Source organism: Pseudopodoces humilis, chromosome 5 (assembly GCF_049639895.1).
Source record: "Pseudopodoces humilis isolate 2021_Gansu_Grassland_sample_001 chromosome 5, ASM4963989v1, whole genome shotgun sequence".
NCBI classification, from domain to species: domain Eukaryota; kingdom Metazoa; phylum Chordata; class Aves; order Passeriformes; family Paridae; genus Pseudopodoces; species Pseudopodoces humilis.
Window position 1 is genome coordinate 45,469,110 of NC_142204.1, and position 21,175 is coordinate 45,490,284.

At 37.1% G+C, this 21,175-nt stretch overlaps 1 protein-coding gene across 1 annotated transcript in view; it reads right to left on the reverse strand.

Annotated features, from left to right (window-relative positions):
* CNTN1 (contactin 1) overlaps positions 1 to 21,175 on the reverse strand; it is a 206,715-nt gene that overhangs the window by 149,735 nt on the left and 35,805 nt on the right. Inside the window, exon 2 of the mRNA XM_088055395.1 lies at positions 528 to 573. The gene's annotated coding sequence lies outside the window, so the exon portion shown is untranslated. The remainder of the gene's footprint in view (positions 1 to 527; positions 574 to 21,175) is intronic.

Here is a 21,175-nt window from a genome sequence, read left to right on the forward strand (position 1 = left end):
AATCAAGGTACAAAGACTGAAATAATTCCTAAAATATATGCCATTTAAATAACATTGAACAGTCATGTCATACTATACAATATATATATTTTAATGAACCAGCATATAATCTACATTTGTCATATATACAAAAAGTCATGTCATAGTAATTTAGAAATGGACAAAAGATCAAAATAAATATTTGACTCTATAAGAATAAATTAAACAGTAAAACTGGGATTTCTGGTTAGCTAAGGATGACTAGAAACTCAAATCTGATCTACATTAATTTGTTTGTTAAGTTACAATTAACTGAAGCAGTATGTGAATGAGAAATGCAAGTAGGCATTTCACAGAAAACCCCAAACTGCAAAGAATATGAAGAATTACTGCCATTTGCTTATACTAAACACATCCTTTGGGTCCAGTCCTAAAGAAACATTCAACAGAACAGCTTGTCAATAGATCAGCCAAAGACACCAAGGTTCAGCCTCTCAGAAAGATTACTTTAGAATTGTATGTAAGAGCTTGAAAATAAAATCACCAACCTCTAATAAGGTAGACTCTGTTTCGCTGGAGATCCAGAGGCAGTACCTAGAATTGAATAAAAACAAGGTTCAGTTGTTTGCTCAGTCCTCCATTTTGCAGTTACCAATTGTTAGAATTTGTTAGGCATATTTTCATAACGTTCTCATACAATCAGCTTTTCTCAGATGTTTCAAGCATTCATAAATATGTGGGTTTCCAGTTCAGTCACCTTTTTGTATAAAGATAGGACATACCTATAAAATTCTACTACAATTAGATTTTGAAAACAGTAAACTTGTGTGGTTTTATTTTTCCTGATTGCTTCCCAACAAGCTATTATAGGCTACGAACTGGCTTGGGTGAAGATTTAGCTACTTTTCCAAATTATTAATACCTTATCAGAAACACTCTCTCCTGAAGTAAATTACACTGAGATGCCTGCACAGACACATACTATCACCAAACTTTTGCTTTCTCTAACACATGAATTCTTGCCTCCGTGGTATCTCTTCTGACCCCTCTTTATATTTGTATCCATCTATTAAATTTTGGCATGCCCTTCCTGAAAAAAAGAAAAGTTACACAACTTTGGGTATGACTTCTTCATCCCAACTCTTTTCTGATTCACAGCTGTAAATGCTGTCAAACTACCTCCAAATCTCAATTGCCTCTCTTAGCACTTTGGGAGTAATATCCACTATACATCTTTATCAGTGGATCAAAGGTAGGAACTACACCACAGTGGCATTACTTGCAATTTTCAAATGCTTCAAAGATCTACAGCAACCTCAACCATTGTATAATAAAGAGAACTCACTTCAGAAGTTTGCTACATAAAAGGAACAGATTTCCAGCTCATTCTTGTCTCTGTATTTACTCTTGTAACTGTAGTTCATTTGTAGGTAGGATTTTTAATTTGTGTTAATAGCCAAAAGGTCAATGATTTAAGTATGTGAGATATGGAATTATTTTAGATATATAAAGTCCAATTGCTAATTCTATGAGTGCCATAAAATATCCAGGTACCCAGGCTCCAAAGCTGTATTATTCCGTAGGTAGCTTAGACAAGGTGAGCTTGTTACTCTGTTTCTCTTGTACTCTGACTTACTGTACCACTTTCACTGTGCTGAGAGAAGAAGATCATGACTGTACTTTCAGGTTCATCCCTTCTCTCTATTTATAAGTCAGTCAGTGTACATGTTCAGACACCCAGGATTAATCCTTCTGCTGCTGCTGACATGGACAGAATATCAGGGTAATTCCCATCTATAAAACTTTATTATTTCTACCTCCTTGTAAACTACTACTGAGAATTATGTGGATAAAACTAATTTTAATAATTTTAACTACTCTTACAGAGCCACAGACAGAAAAAGACTCACTTTGCCATGCCTAAGTTTTATTATCCATTCACTTCCTTGTTGAATACGTATTTGCATGGTCAGAAGTCTTAGTAACTCTAAAAACTGGTTTTCAAGAAAGATATTCACCTTGAGTATGAAGGTCTTGGAGTAACAAGTTATTGGGTGTACCATCAGAATAATGCAATATATTCTGTCATTCTTTCTGCTCGAAATAGAAAGATTTACATGCTTGCTTCAAAATTTATTAGCTGGCTTGGAAAATAAATTAAAGCAGAGAAAAAGTCCAGCATCAGTGTTCTGAATAGTTTTCTAAAATGTGAAGCATTTTAAGAAAATAATTTTTTTATTAGAGTTCTCTAGGCTAATTATGTTTTGTTCTAAAGCAAAGGAATGAGAATTATTTACTACCACATTCAGTGAAATTCCCTAATACTACTAAACAATAGACTTTCTATAACTCTGTGTTATTTTCCATCATCCCTTTATTTTACACCAAACTTTGCATTCATTTATTTCAACCAAATTCATTTATTTCATTTATTTCATTGCATATATTCATTTATTTCAATGCATTCAATGCATTAATTTCATTTAATGCATTTAATGCAATTAATTTATTTAATTTATAAGCATTCATTTATTTCAGCCAAAGCTTATGACTGCTGTGCAATGTAAGAAGAATAAGAAGAATGTTAAAGAAATCACCAGCAAATTCAGTCCTCACAGCTCAGCAGCTGCCCTGCCCACACACAGCAAGGGAAAGAGATGCTCCAGCAAGATTCACTCCTGGTGACTAAATAAGCATCTTCCACAGACAACTCTAGCAGCCATCAAACAATAGTCCTCTTTTATATTTGAGGAACAGCACTGAAGTCAAAGTATTTCTATCTACTGGTACCTGAACTGAGCCACTGAGTTAGCTGGGAAAGTGATCGTATTCATTTTCCAAGGATTCACAATATTGCATCAGGTGTCATGAAAATATGATTTGATAATTTTAGCTCATAACATAATTAAGACAGGCAGAATATTTAATTTTTTTTTAGTTTTACCCCACTTTTCCCATTCATAGTGGGCTGTAAAAGACAATGAAGTGATTTGCATGAATCTTTGTACGTGAAAATTTATAGAAAAACACACAGAGTTTTAGAATATCTCTTCTTCAGCCTTAATCACACTGTGAAGCAAGTGACTGAGCTGTGATGGATAAAGAGTACTGCTGAACTCAGTAATGCCAAAGCAATCATAAGGAGACCTTGAAAACACCACTTTTAGACTTTACTAATCAGAAGAACTCATCAGTTCAGCACCAGGCACTGGCTGTGCACAGCAATGGTAAAAAGAAGGCCATTATAAATTAACCTCCACTGAGGGAAAAGCCCTTTTGTAGTACTTGTCACATATGAAAACATTATGGATGACACTATAGGAGTATGTCATGCAAAACATCACCCATGGACAAGAAACACAGGAACAGTAAGAACTTTACCAAGCTCAAAGATGATTACTTGGTTTGTATCAGAAAGATACTTGTATATCTCCATGATCTACTTAGGAATGGCTTCTGGCTGGGAATACAGTATGCAGAATCCTGCATGAATAAAAAACATGCATTGTTTTTTGTGCATGTCAGGAGCTTAGATATTCCAAGTTTCAAAGACATGCAAAGCTGCTGCCTACCTAGAGATATTAAGGTTCAATTGAAAAATCAATATGCTAGTTTGTCACACTAAAAAAAAGATCTTGGTATGAGCCATTAGACAAACCATTTCTAAAGGTATAAATTGCATTAAAATTTCAGTTCTGCCTCGGAACAGTAAGGACATCTGACATCTGACATATTTCTAGTAGCTTTAGTCAAACTGTTAGCAATAATTTCCCACCCTCCCATAAAGCCCTCCTCTGCATTTCCACCTAATCCTTTTAAGTATCTTTTCTTCCCACACATATGGCCCTTCCAACAGATCCTTCACATAGCAAAAAAAAAAATCTTGAAAAGTGGAAAAAATATTATGTAGCTTAGCTCTTTCTGGGACTACTGTGTAGAAGTCACACCAGTGCTCTCCTTAAGCTCAGATGTTAAGTCACCTCATATGCTGGAAAACAGGCACATTCACAGGAAAGTATGCACCAGCATAAAAAGTTTCCAATCATCAGAAGCCATGAGAAAGTTCCTTCATAAACTATTAACTGCAGTGTCATGGAAAAAAATCATAGAATTATCTACAACCCTACAAAAACCCCCAGTGTAGCACATCACTGACACAAGAAAATACTGAAGGCATGAACCAGAAAATACAAGTTACAGTGTAAAAGTAAAATCAGTTTTAGCAGCAGTAAACAGAAGAAAAAAGTACAATGTGGAACTGAGAATCAATTAAGAAAGTGCAAGTAAGCCAACCATGCTAGAAAAAGTGTAAAAATGTCTCTTAGTGGATTTATGAGACGGCAGTAAGGGACCTCCCCACCATTAGCATGCCACTTGTCCTTGCACCAGTGTGCGACTGACTCACTGTAGCCTCACTCATCTGCCCCTCCAGTTGTCCTTGAGAAGTATTGACAGCACCAGGCTGCAGACTCAAAGGATGCTGAAAGGGTGAGCGTAGACCAAAGAATGGAACACATACCAGAAACTCTGTGTATTAACTGTATCAATAACTGTAAGGAGCTGGACTGAAATAAGAAAGTTAAGGCTATACTAAAGATAAACCGTAGCTCCTCACATCATTCAGGATTCCTCTGTCCCTGAAACAGAGGCACAGCCCCAGCAGGCCCAGGCTAAGCACCAGAGCCCTGCCTGCCTTCAGCAGAGCTGCTGCCAAAGACATTAAAAAACACATTTCCAGCTGCCACCAAGTTACAATGCGATTAAGCAATTTTTAAAATTGCTTTGGTTAATCATGGCAACATATCATCATCTTCTACTGGCTGCAGGCTGTTCCATAAGCTATTGAGGTCTGCAAACAGGCAACCAGATCCTTTAGCAGTGGAGAGCCAAGGTCTCACTCTTCTACAGATGAGTTCATTGCAAACCCAGGCTATAAACACATCAACTCAACAATGCAAAAGAGAACTTGTCAGTGTGCTAAAAGCCTCTGCAATGCTTGCTCCCTGTTTATTCTGATTTTAACTCATGGCTGGAGCTTAAGTCACTGCTTTCGCAAGGAATTAAAATTGAGCATTATAAGTTTATTCACACTGGAGGTGTATCACAAAGCAAAGAGACAGATATGGCTCCTGCCTGGGAAATTACAAAGGCGCTTATCCTGAAAACATTTACATATCAGGTACTTTATTCACATAAGTAATCATGCAGGACCAGGACCTCATTTAATCTTTCTTCAGAAACTGAGCCTATACAAACAGCACATGGATGCTGCCTCCACTTGCAATAGCAAGTCATTCATTTTATTATCGTTCTACCACTAATTTAGCTGTAGTGTTACTAAGAGGATTTCCAACGTATTAAAGTATTATTGAAATAATATAAACTATTTGCATTTGAAGAGTGTATTGTCTATTCCAAACAATACAGCAGGAGATCCCCTCCATGTATTAAGAAATCTCTAACTAATCACTTTAAGGCAATGATGCTACCCATTGGACAATATGAAATTCTGTTCAAAACCTCCCTCATAAACCATTCTTTATGCAAGACAGAAATGGCTTCTGGCAAAGGCAAAAAGATCTGCCTGTGGCAAGCTAAGTGTAAGTATGAATTTCTGTTGCTATAAATACAAAAAGAGGATAAAAAACCCCAACCAAGCCAAAAACCAAAGGTGCTTGCTTTTTGACAAAGACAGAAAGTTTCTTTTTGATTACACCATCCTTTGTTCTAGAGAATCTTCAAGCTTGATTTGTTACTGTTGTTCCAGAAACCATGTGATAACATGAACTTTAGTTATGTAAGTTACCATCCTACCACATACTACAGCACTAGAAAACATTAAAAGTCTCTTTGTAATGTCCTCTGGGTGTGAGATGCAGTGTTCTGAATGCCTTAGCAGGGAACAAGTTAGAATCACTCTAAGCTGCAAGCTTCCTCATTTCTATTTTAATGATGAAGAAACACCAGAAAACCAAGAAAATCCTCTATTTCATAGCTACCCTCACCACCTACATACTATTTCTTGACAGTTGGGCAATTAAATATTTTTTTTCTAAAAATATAGGAATATTTAAATGGTAAGCAATATGTTGCAAGAATTAGTAAATTTTATTCTAAACTCAGCATAAAGAAATTCCCTTTATGATATTTATTGTTAAGTGATATTTTCAGGCTCTGACTTTGGTGACATCTGTGTACCTTTAAATTGCCAGTTCATCGAAGGACAAAACCAGATTATTAGTTATTGGATTTCAGTGATCAAATGAGCATGTTGGACAGCCATAGATTTTGCTTATACATTATACTTAGAGCATTAGATGGATAAGATTTTGTGAGGTGTCCCTGTTGTAGCATGTGCTGATTATGGCTGGGATAGTTTGTTTTCTCCACAGTAGCTGGTATGGAGCTGTGTTCAGGATTTGTGACAAAAACAGTGCTGATAACACAGGGATGTTCCAGCTGTTGCTGAGCAGAGCTCACCCAGAGCCAAGGCCTTTTCCACATCTCACCCCACCCCAGCAGCGAGGAGGCTGGGGGTGCACAAGGAGCTGTGAGGGGACACAGGCAGGACACCTGACCCCAAGTGACCACAGGGATAGCCCAGAGCATGTGGTGCTGTGCTCTGCATACAGAGCTGGGGGAAGGAGAAGGAAGAGGGGGATGTTTGGAGGGATGGTGTTTGTCTGCTCCAGTCACCATCACCTGTGATGGAGCTCTGTGTTCCTGAGGATGGCTGAACACCTGCCTGCCCCTGGGAAGCAGTGAATGATTTGTTGTTGCTTTGTTTTCATGCACAACTTCTGCTTTACCTAATAACTGCCTTGATCTCAGCCCACTAGTTTTCTCACTTTTACTCTTCTGAGTACCAGGCTACCAGGCTGCTGGTGCTTAGTGGCCTGCAGGGATTAAACCACAACATAGCTCTATCTGGGTTTGGTCACAACCACAAATGATTCCGACTCCCTCCTGTGAACAAGTTTCACATTGAAGCAGTAACAGCCACACAAGTGAGATCATGCTGTGCACTAGGTCATTATAATGGTACATCTATAAAGAATTAGGTATTTCAATGAGGTACCAGTATTTCAGCGTAGAGTGGTAGATCCAGTATTTAATACCGAGGATGTTGTTCACCATTTACCAGAAAAATTACCAGCCCAGTTAAGGCTAGATTTGAAAAGTGCTTTTTGTTTCACACAAAATGTATCAGGAAGCGGAAAAAAACCACATGTTTACTGACTCTCTCATTTTCATGTATTGTATTACTACTGTATTTGCTCTGAAAGATAATGGGACAGTTTGAAAAAACAGCTGCAATAGAAGTATTTAATGAAACCAAAAGCATCAAATCAAAAAGGTTTGCCAGAGTGAACCAAGCTCAAACAATTTATCAAGGGCCTCCAAATTTAGGGTTGTCAAAGACCTGTAATATATTTCTCCTAGTACACAAAAGGAAAATCATCTTTTACCCTCGAGAATAATGTTAGCAAAGTGCATTCAACCAGCTCAGGCTGAGTTATGCTAACAACCCTGTTCACCTCTGGACATGTAGACCTTCAATCCATCACTGTAAAATTTGATAAAAATGTTCTGAGAACTGCCAAAAGGTACATATTTAATTATCACCGGAATCAATAAAAAGAAATACTGAAGAAAATTACATGTTCTACATCATTTAAATTTCTGATTTCTGACTTGTGGGCTTCAGAGGTAGCCTGCATTACCTTCTAAACCCTAACCCATCTGCTTTAGAAAGAGTAATTAATTTCTACTCTAAAGAACATAAAACTGTCACCACTTCAAAGTATGTTCCACAGGCCTGGATTTACTGGGAAGAACAAGGAGCTGTATCTGCCCTTGCTTCTATCATGCAGAACACCCATTAAACAAATGATTCAATTCTTCATTACAGGCTTTTCAACTAGTGACTGCATGCCCAAGAACTAAAAAGAGATGTGGATTAGCTCTGCTTATGAAAAGATAAAGGACATTGTATCAGATCCTTGGGAACAACCAAAAAATTTTCGTAGGAGTTGGAGAAGAATTGCCTTAAAATTTCTGTCAGGTAGCAGGATACTAAATAACTTAGTCTAAGAACTCCAATTAGAAAAACAAAAGCACTAATAATTCTGCAATTCTTAAGGTACTAATAAGTTTCTCTGACAAAATCAGATGTGATATTCAAAATACTACTACCACAAGTATCAAGCCTCAAGAATAAACATACTAGTGCTTAAATGTTATGCAATAAAATAACCTAAAAACAAAAAAGGAAAGTATTTAGGTATTCATTTTTATTTTTTATATCTGACATGTGCTTCCATCTTGCTTAACAATTCACCTATGCGTACTAAACAAGACAATACTTAGGAAATTTTCTTTGCATTAATTTAAATACTCATAGAGCAATGTAAATTGCTGCATGAGCAGATGACTGAAGATGACTAAAGAAACCTTAGATACATGAATCCTGCAGCTTCTCCTGTCTGCCTTGCCTCAGTAAGAATTCCAGCTCTTTCCCTTGCCCTGCAGAATTATCCACTATCCCACAGCACCTATGACTGATGTCCAAACCCTGTAAGTAAATTGCCCACCAGCTGTCCCCACAACCTGTGGTATACCTAGCTTAAGAACTCAACAAGTGTAGTTCTGCAGGTATGTGTGCTTCCAGCACAACAGGTAACCATGAGGTAACACTCCTCCTTACTGGGGTCAGTTGCAGTTGTTTTAGGAAATTGAATTCTTCCTCAAGCTTGAATTAGAAATCGCACAACAGGTACAAAAGTTACCAGTGGAACACCAGTGAGTGCACAGTACAGTCATCTATGTCTCATTTCCTTAAAAACAGGCTAAACAATATGCAGGTCCTTGTTTTTCATTAAATGTTTATCTGGAAAACTAGATGCTGATGAAACAAACCCTTTAGCATGTCATGGGCTTTTCTGCCATTCTAATAATGTAAACCTCACATTTATACATAGCCAGGGAAAATCAGCTTCTCTTCGGCTAACAACCAAAAACTTTTGACCTGTTGTAACTTCTCTGAAATGAATGAATTAATGAAAGTATTACTTTATGTATAAATTACTTCACTGAAAAATGAACTATATCATCAATTCCTGTCACATGAACTACCATCTCTAAATGTCATATGTTCATTCTAGTCAGATACTGATCACTTGGACTGGATTCAATCTGAATTAAAATTTAAATAATTTCTATCATGTGCTCCCCTGATCAAACTATCTTTCCATTAAAGTATTTTTTGATGTTAAAAATAAACATAAAACAAAAAATGTTTCCTTTAAGTCTAAAAATGCTGTCAGTAGTAAACATTTCTTTCCTTACTGCCCGATTTCTGAAATTCTGGCTCATATTCTGTCTTGAATGATTTAATGATTTTATCTTGGTGCCCAACTAACCAAAGTCTCCTCCATACAGTATATATGATTTCATGGTTTGGTAGAATTGGCATTCTAGACCCAGAAAATGCTAATGTTGTGTACCTCATCATGCCTAAAAGTCCATCTCATTTTTCTACTGAGCCAGCCTGCTGGGCTTAAAAGCTGAGTTAGAAACGTACCAATCTATTAGGCATGCAGCCAGATCAGTGCCCCACAGGACTTCTTGAACCCTTTGGAGAATGCATTATACTACCAGAGAGTCATCTCCCTTCTGAACCAATACAGTAAAAACATCAAAGTAGCTCTCTTACTGTTATAGATTTGGACTTATGATTAGCTTAATAATAAAAATGTAAGAGCCTGAGTAACTGTCTGCCAAAGAGACTGTCCTGTGCCCCAGGACAAACTAGACAGAACTATACACTTTTACACCTGACTACCTCAAACGAAGGCAACGTTTGAGTGAGTATAGGTGGAAAGGAAAAATGGATGGAACACATTATTTTTTTTCTGCAGAGCTCACAGCCACAGTTAGAACTTCCCCAAATTGGAGGAAGTGAGAAGGATGACAACATAGGCACTATTACCTTAAATACAGGACAGATAATGTGGGAGAATAACTGTGCTGAAGTTCTGATCATCTGTTTTCCTTTTCTGCAATTCACAGAAAACAGATTTCTCCACTGGCAAAAATAAATAAAGCACTGAATTTTAGGATTTTGGATGACATCACTGACAGGGGAGAAAACTAAGATAAGCTCTCAGGGATATAAATGGGCCCATGAAATGAAAAATAAGACTAGGATTGTCAGGAAGGCATTTTGAGAGCTCTCCTGATTAACATTATGTATATTATGTCAGATCACAGAGTCCAGAGAGCTGGGGCTTTGTTGTCTGTATCATGTCACGCAGCACAACACAGCTCAGCCTGTGAGATGCTTCCAAGTAGCCGGTGGGTTTTTTTTTACCTGATCCAGAAGATGCAGATCAGCAGTTTGAAGAGTAAACACAGCTCCAACAGTCCTCCTGCAAACGAGGCTGCTGCGCGCTCTGAGAGAGCATTACAGGAGCTGTTTCCTCCTATCCACATGTGGACTGCTACAACGCCACTGCTGCAGCTGCCAGTGAGTCATGAAACTTGGATCCAGCACAGCCTGAGCCATTCCAAAGTGCAGTGCTCAGTCCCCCCATAGTCAGAGGAAACCAAGACAGACAAATGACAGGTGGGAAGGAATGAAGACATGGAGTAGTGCAGTAACTTGTTTGTGTGTGTACACATAAAATGTCTACTACTCTGATAATAAGTGGATATTTTCTAGTCCAGGTATCATGAAACACTAAGAAAATTCTTACGAATAATTACAATGAAAGACTATTTAGCTGCTAGTTTGCTCTCATCCCTCACAAGGAAGATATTCTGTGACTGCTTTCAGAAACAAGCTAATGAATTATACCAATTAACCACAATTAATTACCAGTCTTGTTTTGTCCTCTGTCTCATGTACTTTACTTTGTTGACAGCCATTGACAGCCATTACTTTGCTCACAGCACCATGAGTGCCCACCTGAGGGAAGAAAGCTTCTTTGAACCCCAGAGAATGCCCTGATGTTTACCAGGTTAAAAAAAACCAAAAATTACCTTTGTTTTGCTTTCCATCCCTTCTCCTCCTAGTAAGGATAAAAGAATAAAAAAAAATACAAGGAAAAAGAAATAAATCACTACTGAGTATTTATTTCTGATAAAAAAAGGACCCACATCCCAAAAAAGCCTTACCCTTATGTCAGAAGAAGGAGGGAAAACAGACAAGTCAACAGTGGGCTGTGGCCCCCATTTAAGAGTGAACAAATTTGCTGCTCTGGCTCATCCTGAGAGTCATGGACTGAACGGCTTCTGCAGCATCTGCCAAGAAAGGAGCTCTCCCAGACTATCCTTCACCTCCACCTTAGGAGAACATCACACTGAGTAAATGCATGTCCTCTTCTGCAGAAGAGACCGTGAAGGCAATTCCTTTCACTGCACCAACTCCCTCCTACCTCTGAGGAGACCAGCGCTTATTGATTCTCCTTGACATAGAGAAAACAAAATCCTATGCACCTATTCCAGCCTTCACAACAGATATTCTATGGCTCTACCAAGTCTCAAAAAGCCTTCTAGTGCTTATATCTCATAAAGAGTAAGAATTAGGAAAACTAAATACTGATTTCATTATGTAAAGCTATGTTTATGTTACAAGGTTTTCTCTTATTTTTAGAGTTATTTCTAGAAAGCCTGTGCCAATAAATACATCACTTCTTCCATCTGGGCTTTGATAAGACTTTGTAAAATAACAGCCAAATTCTGCTCTGACTGAAATCACGGTTAAAATTTCCCCTGATCTAACTGGATACAACACCCTATAACTGTATGATCTCAACAACGTCCACATCGTCCTAGGTTTCCCTTTAAAATACCAACTTAGAGAAGGTCATTCATGGTTGCATATTACAAAAATACTTCAGATATGCACCACTTAGTGCAAACCTCTCTGCAAACTCTTGCTGTCTCAAGCATGGTGCTTTGAACATTGCCCTCGTCAGCATGGTCCCTTGAAAGCAGGGAGCATATGTTTGTATAAACAAAAGATGATGGATTATATGATGTGTAAAATCTAGATTTGATTTATTCTTTGCTTTTTTCCTCTCAGGAGCACACATGCATTAGATGTATATTTATATATCAAGGCTAAGTTTCAAAATCAAATGTTATATAAGACAAAATAACTTTAAAGAAAGTTATAGTATGCCTTTAAACACTACCAAAAGACAAACTTAGCTCTGTTTACAAACCTATCAGATTTAAATTCTGTTTGTGTCAATGCTGAGTTGTGCCTCACAACTGGCTGAACCATACCTGGTGAACTTCCATGCCTTCTGTAAGCCTTGGCCTGGTCTGACTGGATGGCTTATGAAATCTGGCTATACTGCACCACTTAGAAGGCTAAAACCAAAAACAGCACTAGAAAAGAACATTATAAATACACTGTGTTCCAGAGATTAATGGACTTTGAAACATGCCTTTTTTCTCCAGAAACTAAGTGAATTTCTTCAATGTGTTATGAAACATTCACACTGGGACTGCTTTACACAACTGATACGTTGGAAGTAATCTTCTCCATGGCCAAGGCACCATTTTTTATTGCAAGTAGGAACTGGTTTCTCCAATCTATTTCAGATCTCTCATTACTATGTTACAAATTAATTTCTCATGTTTTGTTTACATTGTAATTCTCAAAAATAACTCATATGATGGGGAAAAAAAGGCACAAATTTTAAAATATTTTCCATTTGGAGAATGGGTTTTTGGATGTAAGAACTTTCTGAGTCAATAAACAAAAGCTTTTTGAAGGGGATTTGTCCTGTATGTTATACATTCACTAGGAAGAAAGTGGAGGAGGGGTAGAGGAGGATAAACCACATATGATGATAATGAGGACTTTATGTGAATGGGAATTTCTGGAATTTGGTTTACAAAATATTAAGGAACTGCCTGCTACAGGAAAAACACTGCAAAATCTGTACAGATTGTTAACGTTTTTTGCTTACTTATTTTTAGGACTAGTCATTTAAGAAATGCTTTTCATTTTTTGTCATTTTTAGTCTACCTCCCATAATTATATATTTTTGATTAAAAACTCCCAAAAGAAGCTTGTTTCCATTTGCCTGAGTGGTCCAATCTGTTTATTCTTTTATTGCTTTTTAAAATTTTATTAAGGAAGCTGTAACAATCAAACTGAGCAGACCATGTTTTTCTCAAATCTAATTTCTGTTGTGCTTTTTCTTTTTCATAGCTTGGAGAATGAGGGAGGGAAAGAACTGCCCAACTCCCATGTCTATCCAGTATGGTTTGAAGAGAATCCTGACCAGAAAATCATTTTGCTAGATCATGGTGTGCCCTAGCAGGCAAACTACATTTCTGAAATTCACATAAATAACTGCCAAGAAAGCTATGTCTAGCAGAAAAAAAATCAAATAGGAGAAAAATCTTGCCACAATTCAGATGGATACAGTGACAGATTCATTGCTAAACGTATGGCATAATCCAACTGGGACGGCTTTTATTAGATTTTTTTTTCACAGTTAAATCTATTCAAATAAATAAGGTTCTAGGGCAGCTGGGAACCAGCAAAAAATACGGCAAGGGACTAAAATACTACATTCAGTTTAACTGACATATCACAAAATCTGGAGCTCAGTTCTGTATATGCAATGTCATCCAAGAAAAGTATCAACATTTCATGAACTCTCACTCTCTTACAGGTAGAATCCCGTTGTCATTGGTCTTGCAACTTCAGCATCCTTACCTTTCATCTTCCAAAACCAAAGATATTTCAAAGTTATGGTTTTACTTTCAGATCAGGAAATCCACTAAGTAGCCTGTTACCTGGGTAGGAAACCAATACTCCAAACTTAGATATTTTAGCTTTGATTTGATACTAGGTGAGCTCAAGTAGAAGACAAGATATTCCAGGCAGTCTACTGCCTAAAACTGTAAAACAGAGCAGCTTTTGTATAGTTCAATTCAACTACTGACTAAAGCCATCACCTTTGGTTTCTACCCCAAATGAGAATTTATGTTTATCATGAGTGATTTAGAATTGATAAAAGAAAATATCTGAAGATTCTTCTAAAGATTCTTCTTCCTTTATTCTAAAAAAAAATTTATATTCCTTCATCTCACTGCTTTTACCAAGGACTGCCTTGAAAATCTCCCTTGAGATTATAACTGTAGATGGAAGCTGAACTGTACTGCACTTTTGACAGATCCAACTAAACATCAGAAAGCATCCATGAACACTGAGGAATAATATTAAGCTTAGAAGCAGTTAGAAGCAGTGTTTTGGATGCTCTAAATGCAGAGTATTTAACTAGCTTAGCTGCAAATTTGAACCTTAATAAAATTGGATATAAAGTCTCCTGTGTTTTATAGGAATTTATAAAAACTTCTTTTACAGACTTCCCCAATACATACTAAATTATTTCTCACACCTTTTAATTGCAATTTCTTGGCCATCCAAGAGATGCCTAACAGTCTGCATTTTAAGTCCTCCCACAGTTTAAATATATACAACTGTTTCTGCTCAAAGAATTTTAATTAGAATACTCAGAATCTGAATTAAATAAAAAAGAAAACCTACTTTTCCTCCGTGAAAAGAGATTCAGAATGTAAGGCAGATAAGTCTTGCTTAGAAATATTTCAGTATTTATTTACATTTTTCACCCTGAAACCTATTGGAAAAACATCCCCTTTCATGTTTTTTGTTTTGTTTTACTTCTGCTGCTATTTACTTTGCAAAAAAAATTTTCCACTATGGGCGACAAAAATCTTTTATTGTGTCTTCCAACTGAAAGGAAACTATTATATTTTTCTCAGTTACTAACCCTGCACCTTTCCCTAAATATTTTCCAGAAATGATGAGAAGCTATTTCTTTCCTGAGTTTAAGCAGAAACAATGCCAATATTAAATCTGTAAAAACTGCCTGTAACTGTAACTTCTACTCTACAGATCCTCCCTTTCATATCAATTTGTGGTATGTTTGGCTGCATATTCTGTGTTGTGCCGGCCTTTGAAATAAACTGGTTCATGTACCATCCCTGAATGCCAAGTGGAGAAAGCATATCCTAGGAGGAAGCTCATCAGAACTTTTCAACACCATTTTTATTAAAGGACCAGTAATGTCTTCTATCTCCTTGTAGTGTCTTTTAATGCAAAGGAAAAACCAGATGCTTACTGGTCACTAGAGACTGAGAACGTAACTTTCCCTCAGTATTTTCTACAAAAATGATTGCTCTACATCTTCTTTGACTGCTTCATCAGTTTGCAGATTGCTGAAGAAAAGCTTCCTATTTTAGGCCACACACTACCTTGCAAAAAAACCCCATAAATTCAGGGAATAAATAGTAACAAAAATACAGTCAGCACACAATAATATTAACTGTTAAAAGGAACCCTCAATGTTCTAAATAATAATGCACTATCCATCTCTGAATTCTGACAGACAAGAGGTGACAAATGCTGAAGCTTCGTCTAGCTTTTTGTTCAATAGCTGCTTTTCCAAACCATCCCCAGTTGAAGTATTCCCATGACTCTGGCATACATCACAAATCCCAGATTTCAGCAGATGTTGACAGCACAGTATCTCCCCTCACACAAAGACTTTTATTCACATAAAAGCTCAATAATTCAAAACACACTTGACCATGCAGTAAATGAACTAATACAAATGAACTTGGGACACGGCAAGAACGGCTTATGAAGTCCCCAGGCAGTTATCAGTTTTGTAAATGCTTTCTAGCACGTGGAGAGGAAGAAGGGCTGATGACACCAGGAGGTGCAGCAGAAGCTGTACAGGACCCTCTGCCCCAGAGTGCAGGTGCCTCCTCAGAGGGAGGATTACACTGACTTCTGTTGACATTGGCAGTCAGCCAGTTCTGCAAGAGTGAGACACACAGGGTGCCAAGTCCAAAATTATGCTAAACATAGACACAAGGATGCTGAATCACACTTGAGGGATTAAAGTCCTTCTTTCTCCACTCTCTTTTCACATCAAAGTGGGGTCAAATTCTTCAGAGAATTTCACAGAGCATTTGTATGATATTTCTATAGTGTACATAACAAACGTAAAACAATATTTTTTTATATGAGGCTTTAAAAGTAGTATTTGGTTATTGGCTGCCAGAAAAAAAACAGGTGAAGTATTCTTTAAACTCCTTGGGAATTCATATCTCACACCTTTTTTCAGTCCTGTTTCAGTCTTCCCTATGTGGCTGGAGTATTTGATTGTTTATTGCTCTTAGCAGTCACAAATGCCACAGTCTGGAACATGACTTGCAACTAAACATACACTTTGACAATGCCTGTAAGCATAAAGCTCAATGACTTGGCTTGGAAAAAAAAAATCCTCTTCAGTATTAAAATGGTGCAAAAGTTCTTCACAATAACCTGTCCATTGGAGACCTCAGGGAGGTGTAATTAGTCACCTCTGATGAAAAGAAATTTCTGATGACCAGAAATTTTTGTTTTTCCAGATAGCAAGAGCCTTTCATTCAGGTTTTCCCTTGTAGCTGATGGTGCAATCATTTCTTTGGTGAAAACTGAGTCGCACACAACCAATGCCGGAATTACCAGGCTTTACTTAACAGAGTGTCAAAAACAGCTCCTGATGGCAGGCCTTGGAGTCTGCTTCTCCCACAGCTAGGGCTGGCACTTCTTGCCTGAGAAATGACCTGAGGAAGCCACAGGCTTTAAAATACACTGCCCTTAAACGCAAAGCCTCTGGTATCTTAGGAGCACTGTATTTAAAACATAGGATCAGACATATTTTATTATTGTAGAATTATCAACTCTACACAATTTTGTACACAGGGGGATGATTACTTCCCGAGAGCAGAAATAAGGCAAGCAAACACTTGGACTTAAGCACACACAGAGCCTTGCCAAGCAGATCAGAGCATGCTTGAGTTTCACTCCAGAGCAGCACCACACCAGCAGATTCTACAGCTCCCTCAGGCAGCTTTTTCTAAATAAAAGTGGACTATCTCTGTCAGTGTTACTTCTCTTATGAGGCAGGGAAGAAGTTAGGGTTTGAAGTTTCCCCTGGCAGCTCTAGGCCCCCATTTCCAGTGCTGTTGTCACTGTATATCTGCTGGGGCAGATGGAGCTGGCAGCAATGGCTGCCAGTTAGCAGCCAGATGTATTTCCAGTCTCAAACACTAACGCTTACACTTCTGGGGTATCTGTTTGGTTTTGATACCAAACAAAAATCTGTGGCTAAATAAAGGGCAAGAATATTAAACCATGCACCTGACTCCCCAGAATGAAATAGTAAAGTAGAAGAATTTTCTCTTTGGTCTTGAAGAGACTGATCAAATCCTATCATAAATCTGAATCAGAACCGTACTTTTACTGTGCAAAGAGAATTGATCTGCAATATAAAAACAGGACAGCAAAACAGTAATTTCTTCTCCATTATGGGAATCGTACAACCCAAAATAAACATCTTCTTATCCACCAGCTGAATGTAAGAGTTATTTTCAAGGCTGACAACTGCCTGCTCTATTTATGTAATTTAGCATTCTGAAGTATTTATATTATTAAAATCCAGCATGTGCTAGAGATCTGGTTTTGTTTGAACAGGTCCAAGGCACAGACTATACTAAGACTAATTTTTTTCTTACAAAAAATGGGAAAATGTTACTTTACTGAATTTCTAGCTAGGAATTGTTTTATTTAAAATAACAACTCAGGTAATATTGGAAGGACTAGTTTTATAATAAGACAAATTAAATTTAGAGAATTCTTCCCATGTGAATTGGAACACACTGCTGATTTCTTATTTTATCTGATCTTCCTTGGTCATCTGTTATTCTTATTATGTTTCTTTGTATTTTTTTTCTGCAGTATTTATTTTCAAAGCAAAATTCTCTTAAAATTAATGAAACAGCTTATTTTAACCAAACTCTTTAAGTGTAGATTGACTAAATAAGGATATTAGAAGAGGGACACAATCCTGCAACCTTCTCCATATTTTAGTGTGGTTTTTTTTCATTATAAAAAAAACCTCACGGAATTGTATCATTGATGTTTTATAGAAAATATAAGAGTGAACTTAGTTTTTTGCAATGAAAGTTTAAACTACTGCTGTGCCAGGAATTACTACAGCTTTATAATTTAGTTTTCTGCATGATCCTATCAAATTTCTGTCAAACCTCCCTGCTTCCAAATTTTGACCCTGTTTCCAAATTTGAGTGTTAGTAGCAACTTTGGAGGAATGGTGAGTCAAGAGAGGTGATAAATCTCCTCACTTCCTCATCTAGTTTGCTGCCCAATCTCACTGCATATAGAGAACTCAACTTCTTTTTTTCTACAGTTCACAAAAAGAAGGCAAACTCTAACTCCAGCACAAAACATCTGTGGTTTTGCTTTTTGTATGCTCAAGCAAATTATTAAAATTTGTGTAAGATCAAATGTCAATTCTTTCATGGTTAATTGATATACATTATCTAATGTTTATTTCTGTAATTTCATTTTGCTGTATTCCCTACTCATTTTGCATTCTGAAGGAGAGAAGGGCAGTTTTTCAGCTGACCTAATGAAAACACTGCCATGACAAATGAGAAACCAACCTGTGTGCAGTGGAGTCTGGCTGGAGAGAATGCTAATTCTCTGCCTCAATACTGCCTTCAAAGAGATTATTCAAGGCTCCCTCTGACATGGAACACAGTGACCAGCCAGCAAATGCTAGAGATGAAAATAACCTTTATCTGTTTTAACAAAAAGGTGAGCTAAAAAAAGCAGTCAGTCTTACCCTTAATGTTTACTATTAGCAATGAACAAAGTGACTTTATTTAGTGTTTATTCAGTCACTTTCATTGACAGAGTTTTTTACTGTAGATTTTTAAATTATTAAATCAGCAAAATTTATCTACATAAGTCAAAAGATGCAAAAAATAAGCAATAGTAACCCAACTTTTTTAAAAAAATTATCTGTTACTCAGATCTAGAAAATGCCTAAGAAACCTGGAAAAGAGATTTAAGCTACAGTTTTGCCTACAAAAATACATACACCGAAGCTGTGAACTTACTGTCCTTGTCAACCAGGTGAAGTTGACAACTCAGTCTCTGAGTTCATAGACTTCAAGTATCAAACACCCAAAAGCATGAAGACAACTCAAATGAAAAAATGAGGCCCAGCCCCAATCTACCAAAGATGCATGAATGAACCAAAGTTATCAAATTAATCAAAATACTAAGAATAATGAAAACCTTCTTAAGGTGACAAAATGTACAAGTGGAGAAATGACCTGTGATTTCTAAACTTCTGCCTGCAGAAAAACAGTGATGCACAGTAAGTAGCTTATACTACCATGAATGCACCTAACTCTAGTACTAACTTTTTTTCCTGAGCAGTATTCTTAATGAATTTTAAACTTACAGTAAGTGCCTAGCCCTCCAGAGAACTGAATCTTGAAACAGGACACTACTGTGACAATTCTATTAGAAAGCACAAGTTTTTAATATTTAAAATTTCTGAAGTAATTTAAATATCTGAAAAGAAAAAAACACAAGTTGCCAGCCTCATTTAAGACATATTTCAAGGGCAGAACTGAAAATAATACATATTGCGTAAATACAGCAGTTCAAAAAAAACCAAAACAACAAAGAAGTCTTAATACATATAGCAAAGCATTTGGAAAACTTGCATAGTTCACATTGTTTTTAAATGTATTAAATAAAACCCCAGATAATACATAGCTCTTCTTGAAGCCTCAGAAATAAGGTGTATAATACTGTTTAGGAATTTGTCAACCCCTCTAATAGCGAGATATAGGTGGTGAACTCCATAGCTCAGTTGTACTTCACATCCTTTCCTCAGGGCACCCAGATCTCAATGCTGCTGAGGGTATTAGAAAAATATTGAAACAATTCATCCAGCAACAGCTGTTAACTGTCTCCCAAAATGCCCCTGTGACAGTGAAAGAGAACATAATGCTTCACTTGTGGTTTCCCAGGATAGATTCCCTACCTTGAGGCATTCTGCCATGTCTTATAGTACAGGTCTGCTCCTGTATTAGAAAGTGTTTCCCCAAACTATTCTGATGCTCTGACACCCATATGTGGATGGACTGTTGTTCAAGTTCACATTCTGTATTATGACCAGTTCATAAAGCATTTAATACCCCACAAGTGGACAATTGCTTCCTGATTCCCAGGAACTACTTTCCAATCCAAGATTTTTATTAGCTAACTGATGGCAGAGTTCTTCAACAAATCCATCCTCCCTATCTTTGGCCTGATGATTGTAAATGTCAAGACAGCATTACCTGTCATTATTTATACCTCATTATTTTTTCCCTCAGTGGTAAACTGATTCCACTAGTTTACTTTGCATTAACTTCAAAGGTGGTAATTTTTAATCATCATGTTTAGTTGTATGATTTGTAGTTTCCTATTATGTTTTCTTCCATTACAGTTATAAGCAGGAAAAGGTAAAAGCACTGCCTTTCTACTGCTATTTGCTATCTTCATAACTTTACATCGGCTTTATATTAGCTCTGTCTTGCCTAAATGGTCTTAAGAGGTATTGAACCAAGGGCTTTGATATTTACTAAATGCTCTTTTTACATTATTCATGGGCAACTGTCAAAGCATCAATTGAGAGTCAGTAAACCTTTCTGCACAGGAAAAACAGCACAATACGTCAGTGAAAACTGTTTTCTAGGTAAAATATTTACATTTTGTATGCATCAAGATGGATGTTTAACATGTTTCTAGGATGATGTGGAACATTGCCCCTGGAGCCCTGCTGGCTTTCTTCCCCCCATAGCAGTTTTGAGCTTAGCCATGGAGACACATTTGACCACCCCATGAGATGCATTTGGCTGAAACTCTCTGGCTTGGCCAGTTTTACAGTAACAGAAAGGGCAGAGGCAGTGGAGTGGAGAGACCTATTTTCACCTAAAAGTAAAGTAAGAAAAAGGCACCTTGAGGAAAATGCCATTTGGCATTTTCATGTGATCAGAACTAGATTTCATCCCCTGAATAAGATATTAAAATGTCATCCCAGTTCATTCACACGACAGACTGGAACATGGGTCATGTAAACTATCTCTTTCCTTCCAGGCGTCTACATCTTTCGGAAATTACTAACAAAGGACATCAAAGACCCATCCCACACTGATTCCTCCTCTTTTACCTTCTCATCTCTTTAAGATCAGAAGTTGATACTTGCTTCTGTCTTAGGAGATGGTAAAA